The sequence below is a fragment of the Anolis carolinensis genome, chromosome 3, assembly GCF_035594765.1.
Source record: "Anolis carolinensis isolate JA03-04 chromosome 3, rAnoCar3.1.pri, whole genome shotgun sequence".
NCBI classification, from domain to species: domain Eukaryota; kingdom Metazoa; phylum Chordata; class Lepidosauria; order Squamata; family Dactyloidae; genus Anolis; species Anolis carolinensis.
In genome coordinates, this window is record NC_085843.1 from 211263728 (window position 1) to 211280357 (window position 16630).

Sequence of the window (16630 nt, forward strand, 5' to 3'; positions counted from 1 at the left end):
AGAAAAAGAAGGAAGAGGTTCTTTGGTTGATAGTAGCAGTTAGTTCTCAGGATTGATATCCGTGGTTCTCTAGCAGAGTAGCAGACCATCTTTCTGTTGAGAGATGGTAAACATTTAAGCAGTCTCTTAAACGTTTATCATCTCTTACAGGGCATCTCTTACCATCTCTTAGGAAATTAGTAGATAATCATACAGGGAATGTAATGCAATTAGAGGCTCAGTTGTATTCCCACTGCTTAAACTATAAGTTCTTATTGCCTTTTAGCACAGATTAAGCACTACTAATCTAGAAATGCTTGGATTCCCACCATTGCACATTTATTCCAAAACATAACAAATAAATAAATAAATAAAAATCTGAAATCCGAAACACTTCTGGTCCGAAACATTTCAGATGAGGGATACTCAATAAAAAACCAACAGTGACCAATTTTCTGTTGATGATGTATATGCTTGTAAGTCATGTTTTTTTGACAGGGCAAAGAGGCCTATTCTTTTGCACTTACAGTCTGTCCAAAAATCCACCAAACCTGACAGCTACCAAGTCCTATGAGGGTCTGCTGCAACTCTTTCTTATCAGAGAGAAGGGAGGGGCTTTTCAGACCATGAAAATCTGGCTACTGTGAGCTCCTGTAGTAAAGGGAAAAAAAATGGTGCCTTCCATTTGAAAGCATACACTCATTTTTTTTCCCTCCCCTGACAAGAGTGTGGCTTGTTCTTTATCGTCTGAATCCCGTCTTACCCCCCTTCCCCCACTGGCTATTTAAAGCAGCAAGGCCTCTTCTAGGGCTTGGCTGATGCTTGGGTGATGGGAAGATGCAGAACTGGGTGTGGAGAGCTACATGCTTATTTAGGATCTCAGTAATTGTTTCTAAATGTGTAGCATATGACATGACAGAGATTGTATAGTTATGAAATAATAGGTGAATCAAGTGGTAACCTAAAGCCTTGACTTTAAATTATGATGTAATAAGATACCATAACAAGAAAGAGAAGAAGGCAGACTGAACTTACATGGGCCATTGCTCACTGGTTGGACTAAGAAAGCAGAGAACATTGGTAGATAGAGATTTGGAAAAATGTATTGCTCAGTGCAGACAAGAGACAGCAGGACATCTCGATAAGATACTGTATTTTAATATGGCTGCTTTTGGGGTTGGGGGTGGGAGAGGAATGCTTAAGCATTTATTTGGGTAAAAGGTACAAGATGATAAGCTGCATGGAAAAATAGTATTTAGTGTCAAATACAAGTATCGAGAGACATGAAGACGTTATCTAGCAGTACATGTAAGATACAGAAAAGGACATTATTAATCTTTTACATAAGGCATTGTTACATTGTGGATCTGATTCCCATGGGTTGCTATTAAGGTGTTACAAATGAGAGTTACATCTGTGAGACAGTATTCCAATAAGTGACCTCCAACTGGGGAATATAGTATTGTTACTGATAGTTTATTAATAGAATGTACTGTATATACTCGAAGATAAGCCGAGTTTTTCAACCCTTATTTATGAGCGGAAAAAGCCTCCCCCGGCTTATATTTGGGTCAAGGTCAAGCCAGCAGCGGAGCCTGGAGGCCACAGTATGTTTTCTTTTCCAAAACCTCCCTCTTCTGCTTCTCCTCCCAGGCTGGTTATCTTATTTTTTTGAGGGAGAGAGACAGAGACAAGAAGCAAATGTTTTCAAAAGCAGAAGGAAACTGAGAGAAACCATTGCAAGCCAGATTGCATGGGTAGAAGGGGGAGAAAAAAAAGATATTCTTGCAAATTTGCACAATTCATTACTATTACTACTACTACTACTACTACTACTATTATTGCAAGAACATTTGAGTCCAAAGGGAGGAAAGGAGGGAAAAGATAGCAACAGAAGGTGTGTATTTCTTTTTATTCCTAAGGAAACAAAAATGGGGTGGGTTTTTTTGGGAGGGGGAGAGAAGTTTTAAAAAGCCTTTTCTGGCTACTTTTAGAGTTTGAAAAGGGGAGAAAGAAAAGAGGCGGGAAAGGGCAGGAGAAAAGAGGACAAAGTTGTTTTTAGGGGGACTTTGCTTGCATTTCTTCCTTGGGTAAATGCATGCCCCAAAGCTTCTAAATATTTATATAGATGTTCCCCCTACAAATACATTAATATATGAATTTTCCCCTCATATGTTTACAGGTCTTTGCAAATCCTATGTAAATATAGATAACTAGAGATTTCCATGTACCTGTATATCTGTTCCTATATGTATACATTAATTTTATATATGAATTTTATATGAATTTTACCCTCTCATGTTTGCAAGTGCAGAGGAAAAATGCGCATAAATAGGGCTTGGAAATATTGCAGGAGGAAAATGCACATAGAGAGAGGATTTGCAAAGGTTTCAGAGGGAAATACACATGTGAAATTAGTATAAATAATGATAGATCTGTATCTAGCCCTGCATTGTTTATGTAGGCATTATATGTTTGCCTGTTACTATGTTGGAAGCTGGCCTGAGTCCCCAGGGGGAGATAGATAGGGCAGGGTACAAATGAAGCTGTTGATGATGATGATGATTATTATTATTATAAAGTTATTGTTGCTTTTCCACTTATAGAGTTAGTTTACTGTTTTTCTTTGAAATACAGTAAATAGTCAAAACATTTAACCCACTGATGCCTCAATAAATGTAATTTTATTGGTATTTAATTTTATTTTTGAAATTTACCAGTAGCTGCTGCATTTCCCACCCTCGGCTTATACTCGAGTCAATAAGTTTTCCCAGTTTTTTGTGGTAAAATTAGGTGCCTCGGCTTATATTCGGGTCGGCTTATACTCGAGTATATACGGTACTATCTCTTAGCCCACCTGGTTCCTCATAACAGCAGATTATTTGAGAAAAGATTTAAACATTTTTTAAAATCAGTATTAAAAACCACACAAACTGCTGAGGACCAAAGGCTTTACCAAACTGTGTAGCCTTAGATGCTTGCTGGAAGGACATTCGGGAAGGAGTCAGCTTGGTTTCTCCTTTATAAGGAGTTGCACAGCCAAAGTGTAGCTACTGAGAAAGTCCTGTGTTTTATATACAACAACCTAGCTTCTTGGGGTGGTGGAGTATATAGCTGTTGTAGTGTACTTGGAAGCCTCCTGGAGTTGGTTCTCTGGTGCATTGAAACACCTTTAGTGGGGAGAAGAAGGATGAAGGTTCTGTCAGTTGAATATTACATTTAGCACATACATTGTAATTTTAAAAATATATACAATCGGCCCTCCACATTTGCAGTTTTGACTTTTGTGGATTAGATTATTCTCATATTTTATTGAAATATGAATCTCTAGGTTCCCCAGTGTTAATACTTAACACTATGTAACAAAATTTGAAAAAAAATCTGTTCCTGATTTGAAAGTGTTATTTCCTGCATAATGGTGTGGTACTTACTTTGAAAGTAGTTGTTATACTCTAGAAACTTCAGTTTTATGACTGCCACATTGAATTGATTGAGACTATGAGATATTCATTGAAAAACGAGTAAAATGTGCTACAGGATGGTTTTATGATAGAACCAATTGGGAAATGATATTTATAACCCAGGAACAAAAATTGTGTTACAGTATAAATAATATGGCTCAGGTTCAGGCTGTTTGGCTAACCACATCTTCTTGTACAAACCTCTTTGTATATTTTTAGTTTTTAAATTATATTGAAATGTAAGCCAATTTGAGTCTCCTTGTGGAGAGAATAAGCGGGGTATAAATAAACATAATAATAATAATAATAATAATAATAATAATAATAATAATAATAATACTTATCAACAGTTATGAAGTAACAACAGTGTTATAAAACTGGTCTGGGTTTAGCTTTAAGGTCCTAAACACTTGTGTATTTTTTGCTGATGTTTTCTATAAGATTCCTCACAAGGTCTGGTGCCTAGGCCCCAAGGTGATTACTTACTGGACTAGCAGATGTGTTTAGGATTTGGCTAAGTTTCATAAGGTATGATCAATTTCCCTCATTAATTTTTGGGCCAAGATATATCCAGACAGAGATGTAGAAAATAAAACAGTATAGATTTATTATATTGTGTGGTGTTTTCCATTAATTTCTCTGTTGCCACCAACTGGAAGGGCTTCACAAATCTCCATCACTCCCACTAATGTGTGAAACTCCTCCTTTCTAACCTCTGTGCCCATTAACTGTGGAAACCTCCTAGATACCACTGAGGTTTGTGTGCAAGTCTTTATTCATCTTCCCACCGGACACCACCCTATATTAACTGCTGACATTCCAGACACCATGTCTGAACTCAGACTCAAGTTTATAATAGCTGAACAATGACTTATTAAATAGAAAATGAATATAACATCACAGATTACTTATTTAATATATGTAAGTCACATCTCTCACACACTCATCTCCTAGCTAATTCTGACCCTGACTAACACTCCTAGTCATTTAAATTTCTAAACCAACTTTACTAATCCCTCAACCTCACTCTAACAGACTTGCTAGTCTTTTCAAAATCCCCTCAGACATTCCACTGATCTTTCACCATTCCATTCACTTCCTCCCAACAGATCCTTATCTTCGGTTGTTGTTATCTTATTACATCTGAGACAAAATGTAGGCCTGTAACTTTTAATTTGTCTTCCCCTGTATGATTTTTAACGTTTTCCCTTATGAAGAAGCTATTGAATCTTTGAAATTTTGGATTTTTTTTAATGTTTTCAAATTGTGGGTGGTTGACTCTGCGGGTTCAGAACCTGTGGATACAGAGAACCAACTGTACTTTGGCAATCTGTACTATACTCAAATACATCTAATAAGTACTGCATCAATATTGTCCCCCAATAGCTCCCTCCTCAGCATTTTAAAGATTGTCTTGGTTATAGAGGGTAATAATTTAACCCTTCTTCATAAGCAATTTCAACTAATGATGGACAGGAAGGAGGAAAATGTCACTTGTCTTCATTCAAGCAAAATCCTTATTAATGCTTTTGCAGCTTCTTGATATGAGCCAGACAGGACTCAACTCTGTTTTTGATGTGACCTTTCACTTGAGCAAACTGTGAAAAGAGATGAGTTCTCTTGCCAGCTGTCACTATCATTTAACTAGGATGTCGAGGAGACCAGTAGTTGTTAATTTAATTCTAACATGTTGAATTGTGATTGAAAACATAGCATGTTTGATACTCCTTCTTGCCTTCTAATCCCTAGGTATTGGGCATGTATTCTGACTCTTTTTTCCCTCTGAATAGTGAGTGCTACAAAATTGTATCTACCAGTATATATAAAAATGTATATATCCATTCTTTCCTTATAAATCAATGTTGGCTTGCTGTATAAAAATAGTAAGCAAGAACATGACTAAACATCTAATATCTTAAGTTGAAGCTATGACAAATAGCAAACAATGCTAGGAAAGTGAAATATGGAAGGCAAGTCATTTGGAAGTTGGTACAATAATCCTCAAATTTTAGGGTGGTTTTCCTCATTGTTCCAGTTAATCCTGCCTTATTGTTTAGGAATGGTTTGTTTATTCAGGCTGATAGTTTTTGTTTAACTAGACCACCAGTTGGAAATGTTGAAGTATCCAATAACTAACCAGAAGACAGATGCAAGGTGTTGTAGTTGAACATGATTCTTAGTTTGTTGCTCCTTAAGGAGTAAAGGATCAAAAGTGAACTTTCAATGTTGTGCTTCACATTCTAGCTTGTAAATAGAACATTAAATTGAAAGTTGGGTGTAATGGCAAGTTTTTGCTTCCAAGTTACTTTTATTTTTTTAACTGACAGTAGAAGCTAAGAGAAAGCACAACTGCTTTCAAAAAGGAAGAACAAGGAGGCGATAGGGCCTCTGCGAGTAGAAGATGGGGTGATGGCGACAGGGGACAGGGAAAAGGCAGAACTGCTTAATGCCTTCTTTGCCTCGGTCTTCCCACAAAAAGAAAGCCATCTTCAACCTCAGCAATATGAAATGGACAAAGGATTCGGGGAAATCCAACCCCAAATAGGGAAACAAGTTGTCCAGGAACACCTGGCCGCTCTAAACTAATTCAAGTCCCCAGGGCCAGATCAGCTACATCCAAGAGTATTGAAGGAACTAGCTGAGGTTATTTCAGAACCACTGGGAATTATCTTCAAGAGTTCTTGGAGAACAGGAGAAGTCCCAGAAGATTGGAGGAGGGCAAATGTGGTCCCTATCTTCAAGAAGGGAAAAAAGAACGACCCAAACAATACCGTCCGGTCAGCCTCACGTCGATACCAGGCAAGATTCTGGAAAAGATCATTAAGGAAGTGGTCTGCAAACACTTAGAAACAAATGCAGTCATTGCTAATAGTCAACACGGATTTACCAAAAGCAAGTCATGCCAGACTAATCTGATCTCTTTTTTCGATAGAATTACGAGTTGGGTCGATACAGGGAATGCCGTGGATGTAGCATACCTAGATTTCAGTAAGGCCTTCAACAAAGTCCCTCACGACCTTCTGGCAAACAAACTAGTAAAATATGGGCTAGACAAAACTACGGTTCGGTGGATCTGTAATTGGTTAAGCGAACGAACCCAAAGGGTGCTCACCAATGCGTCGTCTTCATCTTGGAAAGAAGTGACAAGTGGAGTGCCGCAGGGCTCCGTCCTGGGCCCGGTTCTGTTCAACATCTTTATTAACGACTTAGACGAAGGGTTAGAAGGCACGATCATCAAGTTTGCAGACTACACAAAACTGGGAGGGATAGCTAACACTCCAGAAGACAGGAGCAGAATTCAAAACGATCTTGACAGACTAGAGAGATGGGCCGAAACTAACAAAATGAAGTTCAACAGGGACAAATGCAAGATACTTCACTTCGGCAGAAAAAATGGAAATCAAAGATACAGAATGGGGGACGCCTGGCTTGACAGCAGTGTGTGCGAAAAAGACCTTGGAGTCCTTGTGGACAACAAGTTAAACATGAGCCAACAATGTGATGCGGCTGCTAAAAAAGCCAATGGGATTCTGGCCTGCATCAATAGGGGAATAGCATCTAGATCCAGGGAAGTTATGCTCCCCCTCTATTCTGCCTTGGTCAGACCACACCTGGAATACTGTGTCCAATTTTGGGCACCACAGTTGAAGGGAGATGTTGACAAGCTGGAAAGCGTCCAGAGGAGGGCGACTAAAATGATTAAGGGTCTGGAGAACAAGCCCTATGAGGAGCGGCTTAAAGAGCTGGGCATGTTTAGCCTGCAGAAGAGAAGGCTGAGAGGAGACATGATAGCCATGTACAAATACGTGAAGGGAAGTCATAGGGAGGAGGGAGCAAGCTTGTTTTCTGCTGCCCTGCAGACTAGGACACGGAACAATGGCTTCAAACTACAGGAAAGGAGATTCCACTTGGACATCCTCACTGTGAGAGCTGTTCGACAGTGGAACTCTCTCCCCGGGGCCGTGGTGGAGGCTCCTTCTTTGGAGGCTTTTAAGCAGAGGCTGGATGGCCATCTGTCGGGGGTGCTTTGAATGCGATTTCCTGCTTCTTAGCAGGGGGTTGGACTGGATGGCCCATGAGGTCTCTTCCAACTCTACTATTCTATGATTCTATGATTCTATGCTCACGAATGTTAAGCCAGGATTCTCTGGAATTCTGTCTTGCTGTTATATATGAATATGGACACTGTGGAGGGAAGCAATACACATTACTTGTATTGTACAGATAAGGGACTGCATGTTTTTGGATGCTTTGCATATTGGAGTAATGAATTTATATTTGCAGATGTCCAAAGAGTTTTGTGATTATTGCTCTGAATTAAGTGAAATATAATTAGGTAGGTGTGCTAAGCAATTTACTTTGTAATAGTAATAATAATTATAAATAATTAAATAATAATTTAATAATAATAATAATAATAATAATAATAATTTTATTTCTTACCCATCTCCTTGTGGCTCGAGGTAGGTTAGAGAATAATTAAAACACATAAACATTATAAAATGCCACATACACACATATTAAAATGTATTTCTATAAAATACATATTAAAATACACAAAACAGATTATATTGAACACTTGTTCACTCTTTTACCAGATGGATGCTTAAATGCTTTTTTGTTGTTGCCATTTTGGGTTGTCGAGGAAACATTAAATTTTGATAAAGTTTCAGTGGAGACACCTTTCTCCCATGATACCTCTTACAGGAACGAATTTCCCTTTCTATGGTAGATTTTCTCTCACTTCCTGTTGTCTCACCCCGTTTTGTAACTAGGAGTTGTATGTAAGTTGGATATTTGAAACTTGGGAACTGCCTGTACTGGAATACATAGAAATGAAAACTTGGCTAATATAATAATTGCATAATTGTTCCAGTGACTGAAGAGTAGTATATTTCTACATTATTTTCAGCAAGAAGTAATTTACAGATACCTAATAAGATAATTAGCTATTAACAACATCATACTCTTGTCCATGCTTGGTGTGGGTTTATTTTTATTTTAAAAATACATTTTACTTTACCCTTCTCTGTTAAATGATAGTGTGAAAGCCTTTTAAAAGCTGGAGTAAATCACAAGGTACAAACCTAATACCACAGCCATGCATTTATTACTATCTCGTGTTTTTAAACATTTGGCACTTAGAAAGCTAGTATACCAGGTTAAAGAAATATAGTCCAGCATACACTTCTGTACATGTTTTCTGTATGTAAAGAGGTAAATAAAGTGTATTTGTGCTTTGTTATGAGTAAACATATACAGTAGTTCCCCAACCTGAGCTTTTGAAATTATACAGTTAGAAAGAGATATAATTGCATACAGTTCTTCACAGAATGCTGTAATCGCTAACTAATGTTGTTTTACAGAAAACATGACTTGAGCCACATACCATATATTACATCATTCAGGCTAAAAATGAGTTGCATGGGTTCTTTTTGTGATTCTTATAAAAGATTCAAAAACTGATTGGGTTACTTGGAAATGGAAAAAACAATTGCTGTATCCATTTTGTTAATACTCTAATTCTATTTTATTCTGGAGTTATAAATATATTGGTAATCACACTTTGAAGCTCAGTGACCTTTGGTAATTTGTAATCACAATAACTAGATAAGGGAAAAAAATAGCAAAGCAAAACATATTTGTAACTGAACTACCTCAAACTTGCTCTAGTTCACTGCTTCTTTTCTTTTCCTATAGGAAAGACTATTTCTTCTGCATGTGTCTCTCACACAAGGGGTACATCTATGTGGTAAATCCTAATAGGGGGTCTGTAGGGCTTTGCTGATAGTCTATACTAGGCTGCTGCTTCTTTATGCATTCATCAATGTAGTGATTGTGAGTATCATCGTATTGCAGTAATACCAAGCAACAGCTGGCTATTCTATATGTTTTTAGAAAAGAAGGATTTGATCAAGATCTAAGCTACCAAGCTCGTACTTTGACTGGCTCTAGCAAAATCTCCCTTGATAAGTAAAGGGAGATTTACTTCATCTCCTTTCATAAGTAAAGGGAGGTTTTGCTATAGTTAGTCAAAATAGCTTTGAGCATGATACATTGTCCATAATATATTTAATATTTAAATAAAAACTATTAACAGACATTTATTTGATGGCAAATTAATCTGAAGTATAGATATCTTAAATAGAAATGTTTTGAGTGCTTCAGGGCACATACAGAATATTTTGTGTACAACTAAATCATTAATTTTTTTAAGTTCTCCACTTCTACTCAAGGCTTATGATCTGCCTTGTTCAGTGACAGGGCACATGTTTTGCATACATGAACTAAGGACCTAATTTCAATCCATGGTATCTACAGTTTAAAATATCAGCTATCTAATAAGTTACTTATTAAGCCTCTTACCTTAAAACATGACAGACATAATAGAGGACTTACTGAAAACAATCGGAGTAGCCCAGGAACTGGAATACACGATTAGGCCAAGTCCTAGAACTTCCTATCCTGCCTCCCTCGGAAAAATGGGCTTCATAGCTTTAACCAAAACCCTCCAAAACATCTGATTCATTGTAAGGTGGGGTGTGTGTGTGAGAGAGAGAGAGAGGGGGGGGGGAGAGGCAGAGAGGGGGGGGGGGAGAGGAAGAAATGTGGGATCACTTCCTGTATAATTATCCAAGTGCTCAGCATTTTATAGAGTGGATCAATATGCTAAAGGGTGAAGAGAGATTTGTTGTAGCTTATTCCAAATAAGAGAACATCTCTAGAATATTCCAACAACATCCATAAAAGCCTGTTTTGTTTTGTTTTGTTTTGTTTTGTTAGGGGAGTGAAGGAAAACATGTTTTGTGGTCTAAAGCAGGGCTTCTTCAACTTTTTCTACTTGTGACCCCTTTTTACATGAGTTATTTGTACAAATAAATACAAATAAACATTTACTGTTAATGAATCATAAAGAAGGGTTGTTGTATGTCTTTCGGGCTGTGTGGCCATGTTCCAGTAGTATTCTCTCCTGACGTTTCGCCCACATCTATGGCAGGCATCCTCAGAGGATGCCTGCCATAGATGTGGGCAAAACGTCAGGAGAGAATACTTCTGGAACATGACCACACAGCCCGAAAGACATACAACAACCCTGTGATCCCGGCCATGAAAGCCTTTGACAACAAATCATAAAAAAAATTATTTAAAAAATATTTGGTGTGTGTATATATGTGTGACCAAAATATGCATATATGATATGTGGTATGAATGGAAGAATGAGTGAGTTAGTAAATTTGAAGAAACCAGTCTGTAGATTAATACTTGCAAAGCATTAACTACCTGCTCAGGAATTGTAATTAAAACCTGCTAACGAGACCTAAAACAGTTGAACTGCCTGGCAAACTGGGATAAGAACTGTGACTGATAAGAGAAATGTTTACATCTGTTAACATCTGTCAACATTTGCTAACTTGAACTTTTGGGGCAGAGCTGCTTGTGTTTGCTAACACCAATCAAGAGGAATCAACATCTGGTCCAGGAAACTGAGGATATTCCAGGATGGAAGACGTCTATCACTCATTTACAACTTTGGGACAACATCATCAGCAAAATATTGCTATATAAGTGACCTTATGACAATCCAGAAGGTGTTACAGACAGCGACGCTGTTCACCCGCCATGCTCAGTGGAGATGGTGTACTTGGGAGTGGCAGATCTGCTATGGGAAAGCAGGATTCTGTTCACTTTTTGAGGCCTCTTTTTCTCATGGGAAGAGAAAAGAGTGCATTTTGAAGTCATGGTCTTTTTGAAGTTTTGGCGTTTTGGCGTTTTGGAACTATGTCTTGGCAGGCAGCAGTGGAAGCTGGGTCTGGCCTAAGCAGGTGCTTCTCCAAGGAGGGAGAAAGAATATGGTAATATTTGTGTGCATGAAGATGGATGCATGTTGTGTGTGAATGAAGAATGAAAATGTAAACAGCCCCCCTTGTTTGTTTCTTAGCCAATGTAACTGTAGGTTGTTTGTGAATCCAATGTAGTTGCATAGAATCTGTATGTTTGTATGTCTAAATGTTGTTCTTTGTTGTTCTGTAGAAGTTCTGCTATACCTCTCAGACTGAAATTGCAATAAAAACAACCTATGCTTTAAAGTTATTGAAAAGTTATTCATAACATTTTTGGTGTCAGAAGTGGGATATTCTGTTCAGTCTGAGCAGGATGTTTTAACTTTTGTTGTAAAAGTCTTCATGACATATGTGTGAGAGTGTCTTGGACCGCAAGAAGATCCAACCAGTCCATCATCCAGGAAATAATGCCCGGCTGCTCACTGGAGGGAAGGATATTAGAGAAAAAGTTGAAGTATTTTGGCCACATCATGAGAAGACAGGAAAGCTTGGAAAAGATCATGATGCTGGGGAAAATGGAAGGAAAAAGGAAGAGAGGCCGACCAAGGGCGAGATGGATGGTCGGTATCCTTGAAGTGACTGGCTTGACCTTGAAGGAACTGGGGGCGGCGACGGCCGACAGGGAGCTCTGGCGTGGACTGGTCCATGAGGTCACGAAGAGTCAGAAACGACTATGCGACTGAGCAGCAGCATATATGTGTGTGTGTGTATATATCTGTGTGTGTATATATATAATTTCACCATTTATTAACGGTTAAAGCAAATTTGCATTCTAATATGAATGTGTTTATTTTTACATAAAGGATTACATCTTGGCTGAATATTACTGCAGCATATATATTTGATCGTCAACATTTCATTCTATTCCTTTTTCTCTCCTGAATTTTGGGGGGGGGGGCACAAAAAGGTGTTGATGAGGTCCTTACCTCCGACCTAAAACATCCTAGGTTACGGAGTGGGCCATGTGCCTGAATAGATCCCATACCCACTTCCCTCTTCTTTCCATCATGGTTTGTTCACATACATGCATGCATACAATCCATATTCTTTTCTCTCCCCGCCCCAAGCCCCCTCTCAAATAGGTAGTATTAACTCTTCCCTCCCTGCAGAGGATGTAGGCTAATTTTTCTTGAACCTTTAATGGCAGATTGCTGACTTTTTAAAAATTTCATTTGAGTTTATTAGAATGAAAATTTGAAGGGAAATGTTTCTGAAACTGAAAACATAGACATCAAGCAAAATCAGCATTTACAAGGCTTGCTAAACAAGGCAGGCTGGTTTTCCTTTTTTTATGAAGCACAACTGAATGAAGCATTTGTTGCAAGTTGTTGTTACAGATTAATGTAAATGTCTAAAAAAGCCACTAGGTTTGCAAAGCACACACAGTTTTCATGACCCCCATTTTCAGTTATGGGACCCCAAATGGGATTGCGATCCACAGTTTAAGAAGCTTTGGTCTAAAGCAGGGGTCCCCAAACCAAGACCCGGGGGCCACATGCAGCCCATTGAAGCCTTTTATCTGGCCCCTGTGGCAGCAGCTCCCTCCACCACCACCGAGGAAGGTGCGTGCGGCACAGGGTAGGAGGGAAAGGTGCAACCCTTTCCCATCTCCTCCCACGCCTAGTGTGTGCCTTCCAAAACTTTGCTTGTTTATAATGGTATTTTAATTATGATTTAATTAATAATTAATTAATTATTAAGATGTGCTTTGCTAGTACTTTTGGTGCACAAAGGCAGAAGAAGTTTGGACTAAATGGCCCAAGGGGTCTCTTCCAACACTATTATTTTTATTATGATTAACATTGAGGCTGTATTTATTCCTTTTTTTTTTTACTTCAAAATAAGATATATGCAGTATGCACTGCACAGAAATTTGTTCATATTTTTTTTTAATAAAACCATAGTCTGGCCCAACAATGGTCTGAGGGATTGTGAACTGGCCCCCTGTTTAAAAAGTTTGGGGACCCTTGGTCTAAAGGATCTATCAGTCAAAGAGGGCTGCTATTGGTTGAGGAATTGCTACTGAGCAAATGTGTGTATATGCCTTCAAGTATCCTATTGACTTGAATTTCCCATGCTTTTCTTAGGTAATAAGTGGTTTTGCCAGTTCTTTCCTTTGAAATATAGTTGACAGCATCTGGTAATTGTTGTCGATCTCCCAACTACTAACCAGACCCTGCTTAGCTACCAAGATCAGACAGGATATGTTACCTGTTCAGCAGAGTTTTCCAAACTGTGTGTCGCAACATGTGTGTGTGTGTCAGCTACAGTGTGTAGGTGTGTTGCACAAGCATAATGAGAACATAATGGGTTAGTTTAATATCTAGCTAGCTAGTAAAACTGAATTACTTTGTCACAAAATGATGCTTGTCTAAATGTGTCAGCAACATAAAATGTTTTGAAATCTCTGCTGTATAGTATTTAGATACAGTAGAACCTTGACTTAAGAGTGTCCTAATTTAAGAGAGATTTGAGTTAAGAACTGTTGCTCGGCCTGGGGTTCACTTTGACATATGCATGCACAGCATTTTGAGTTAAGATCTAGTGCCAGAGGGGATTCTAGTGTGAGAGTAAAGGGCTTTAGGGCTTCAAGGGAAAAGCCTCTATGCCTTGTGCTCTTGTCCGCTTTGGGAGATGCTGTGATGAGTCATGGGCCATGTAGTCCCATTCCTGGCACTGTAGTGCCAGATGAAGAGGAAAACTTGGGTTTTTCACCGTCTCAGTCAGATTTGGAACTTTCCCAGCCAGATTTGGGAACCTTGCACCTGCAAGAGATTTGTCTTCCAGAAGTCTGTCAAACAAGCCCTGAGCCTAAATCTCCTGTGTTTTCTCGCCACGAGTTTTGTAAACAACAGAGGGGAGTTCAAGCGGCGTCTCGCAGGAGTGCTAGGATAGCTGCTAAGTATTCAGCTGATTAAGCCTGCTTTCCATGGGAAACTTTAAGGAGTCATGCATCTGGACTCAGAGATTAGCTTTCGTTTCTGGTTCCCCAGAGAACTGCTCTTTGGTGGGAAAACTAGAACCTATTTAGGTGTTTTGCCCACAAAGGGTTCTTGCGGAGTCAATTCGTCAGCTACGGGAGTAAGTTGTGTGTGGACAGCGCGCTCCTGTTTCCAAGCCTTCGTTCCCGTTTTCAGCCTTGTTTACCTCCACGGATCTTGCCTTGTTTCCTAGGACTTAGCCTTGTTTTTCCAGGATTCAGCCTTGCCTTGTTTCCCGGATTTTGCCAAGTAATTCCACGGATCTTGTCCTTGCTTCTCGTTCCTTGCTGCCTTGTACCAAGCCTTGTTTCAAGTTACTCCATAGCCTCGCTCAAGTTTCATGGACTAAAGGACCTTGTCATCTCCCCTCACTTTGCCTGGCAAAGTGAGTGTTTCGGTTATTGGATTACAACTTTGGACCTTAATATTTCATATTGGACATTGTTTCTTTGGACTAATTTTGACCTTTCCTGAAAGGTCTAATTCTGGACTATTTTCTACACTTGTTTTTATTAACTTTATATACTCCTTCAATAAAGATATTAGATAGATTCTGGCCTCTGTGTATGGTTATTGGTGCTCTGCAGCCTGGGTCTTGACAGATGGCTATCTGCTTTGAGGAAATTTGGGTTAATTTATTTTGTCTGTTTTTTATTCCTGGTATGTTTGGCTTATGAAAAGAGGGAAAGGGAGCAAGAGAGGGAATAGACTGGAATGAACATAGTGTAAAGAAATTATGCTTCTGCTTCTTCACTTTATGCTTCCTTGCCACAACCTTGTGTTTTTACCATTTTAAAGTTGATCTTTTTTTTATTGTGAACTAGCTGTAACCAGCCATGCATTTCTGTGGCCCTGTCTAGTTCAATGGGAAAGAAAGGATAGCGAGAGTAGCTTTCAGATATATGTGATTTCACAATTTTTGTGGATAGGCAATATTTGCGGTTGTTCCATTGTCTGTGCAGATATTATTATCTCCCTATTATTGAAAATCTAGCTACCAGTATTAAAAACTAAAATCAGGACAGTAAATAAAGAATACTCAGAAAATAGAGGAATTCCAGATGTGAATCAATCAGGGCCAGCTAACACTCCCATCAAAGGATTCCCCCAGGCAGGAAGAAGCCAGGCTTTGAAGCTGTAAGGCAATTCAGTACTAATCAAGCTGGCCAATTGCAGCATTCACATTTGCCTACAAACAGAAAAGAATTCTTTCTCCCACCTTGGACCTTCCACAGATATATAAAGAGAAGCCTCCCACAGGATGGTAAAACATCTGGGCATCCCCTGGGCAATATCCTTGCAGACAGACATTTCTTTCACACCAGAAGCAACTTACAGTTTCTGTCACAGAAAAAATACAATAAAATATAATTATAATATAATAATGTAATGTGCTGCAGGATGTCCTGCAACAACAAAATTGTTTGCAGCTTAATAAACATTTTTCCACGTTTTTATGATAGAACCCTAAGAAATAATGACATTGATAAACCTAGGAGTAAAAATCATAGTTACATAATGTAATGTATTATAATAATATTATAATAATATATACAATTATTTAATACAATTATAATAATTTAATTATGCTATAATACAGTTATATGATATTATAATAATATAATAACTATAATAATAAAATATAATAATAATGTAATACAATTATAATAATATAATAAGTAGTGCTCACCTCGCTGGGGCCCACAAAAAGGATTTACACTCTCAGAATCCCTCCTTTTTGTAGCTAGGCCCCAAAGCCTCGGCTTCGCATAACTCGCCAAGCCGAACTGAATGGCGAGGTGGCAGGCCTAGCTGTCCCTTACGGCCCCTCCCACACCAGTTTTAAAGGGAGGAGACTGCTTGGCTGTTGCTAGCACCATTGCTAAGGAAAGGAGACATTTGCTACGACGGTTGCTAAGGAACGAATAGACTGATTGGCTATTGGTTTTACCTGCCTCAGGTGTGACAGTTTTGTGATAGTAGGTATGTGAATAACTTAAAACCTTTGTCAGTTTGATTGCTACATTGTGTCCAAATTTTGTAGCAATCAGTGGAATACTTTGGGAGATATGAGGTCCTCACAAATGGACATTACATTTTTATTTATATAGATATGCCTTTATACATTATTTGTTATTTATAAAGTACATTTTTTATTTAAAAGCACATAACAAAAATGGGGGGAGTTTGTTTGGGTCGGAATGGATTAATAGCATTTCAGTACATTTCATTGAATGTATTGGGACATTTGCTTTGAGATAAGAGCAATTTGAGTTAAGAGCTCAGTCACAAAATGAATCAAACTCTTAACTCAAGACATCACTGTTCTGTTCTTCTGTTCAAGGCCATTACTCACTTTCTTCTTCAT

The 16630-nt window shown here is 38.5% G+C and overlaps 1 protein-coding gene across 3 annotated transcripts in view; it reads left to right on the forward strand.

Moving 5' to 3' along the window:
* sgms1 (sphingomyelin synthase 1) overlaps positions 1–16630 on the forward strand; it is a 101212-nt gene that overhangs the window by 13583 nt on the left and 70999 nt on the right. The window contains exon 2 of one of the 3 annotated variants that reach the window (XM_062976196.1): positions 5190–5229. The exons of the other annotated variants lie outside the window; for them this stretch is intronic. The gene's annotated coding sequence lies outside the window, so the exon portion shown is untranslated. The remainder of the gene's footprint in view (positions 1–5189; positions 5230–16630) is intronic. 3 annotated transcript variants of the gene reach the window in all.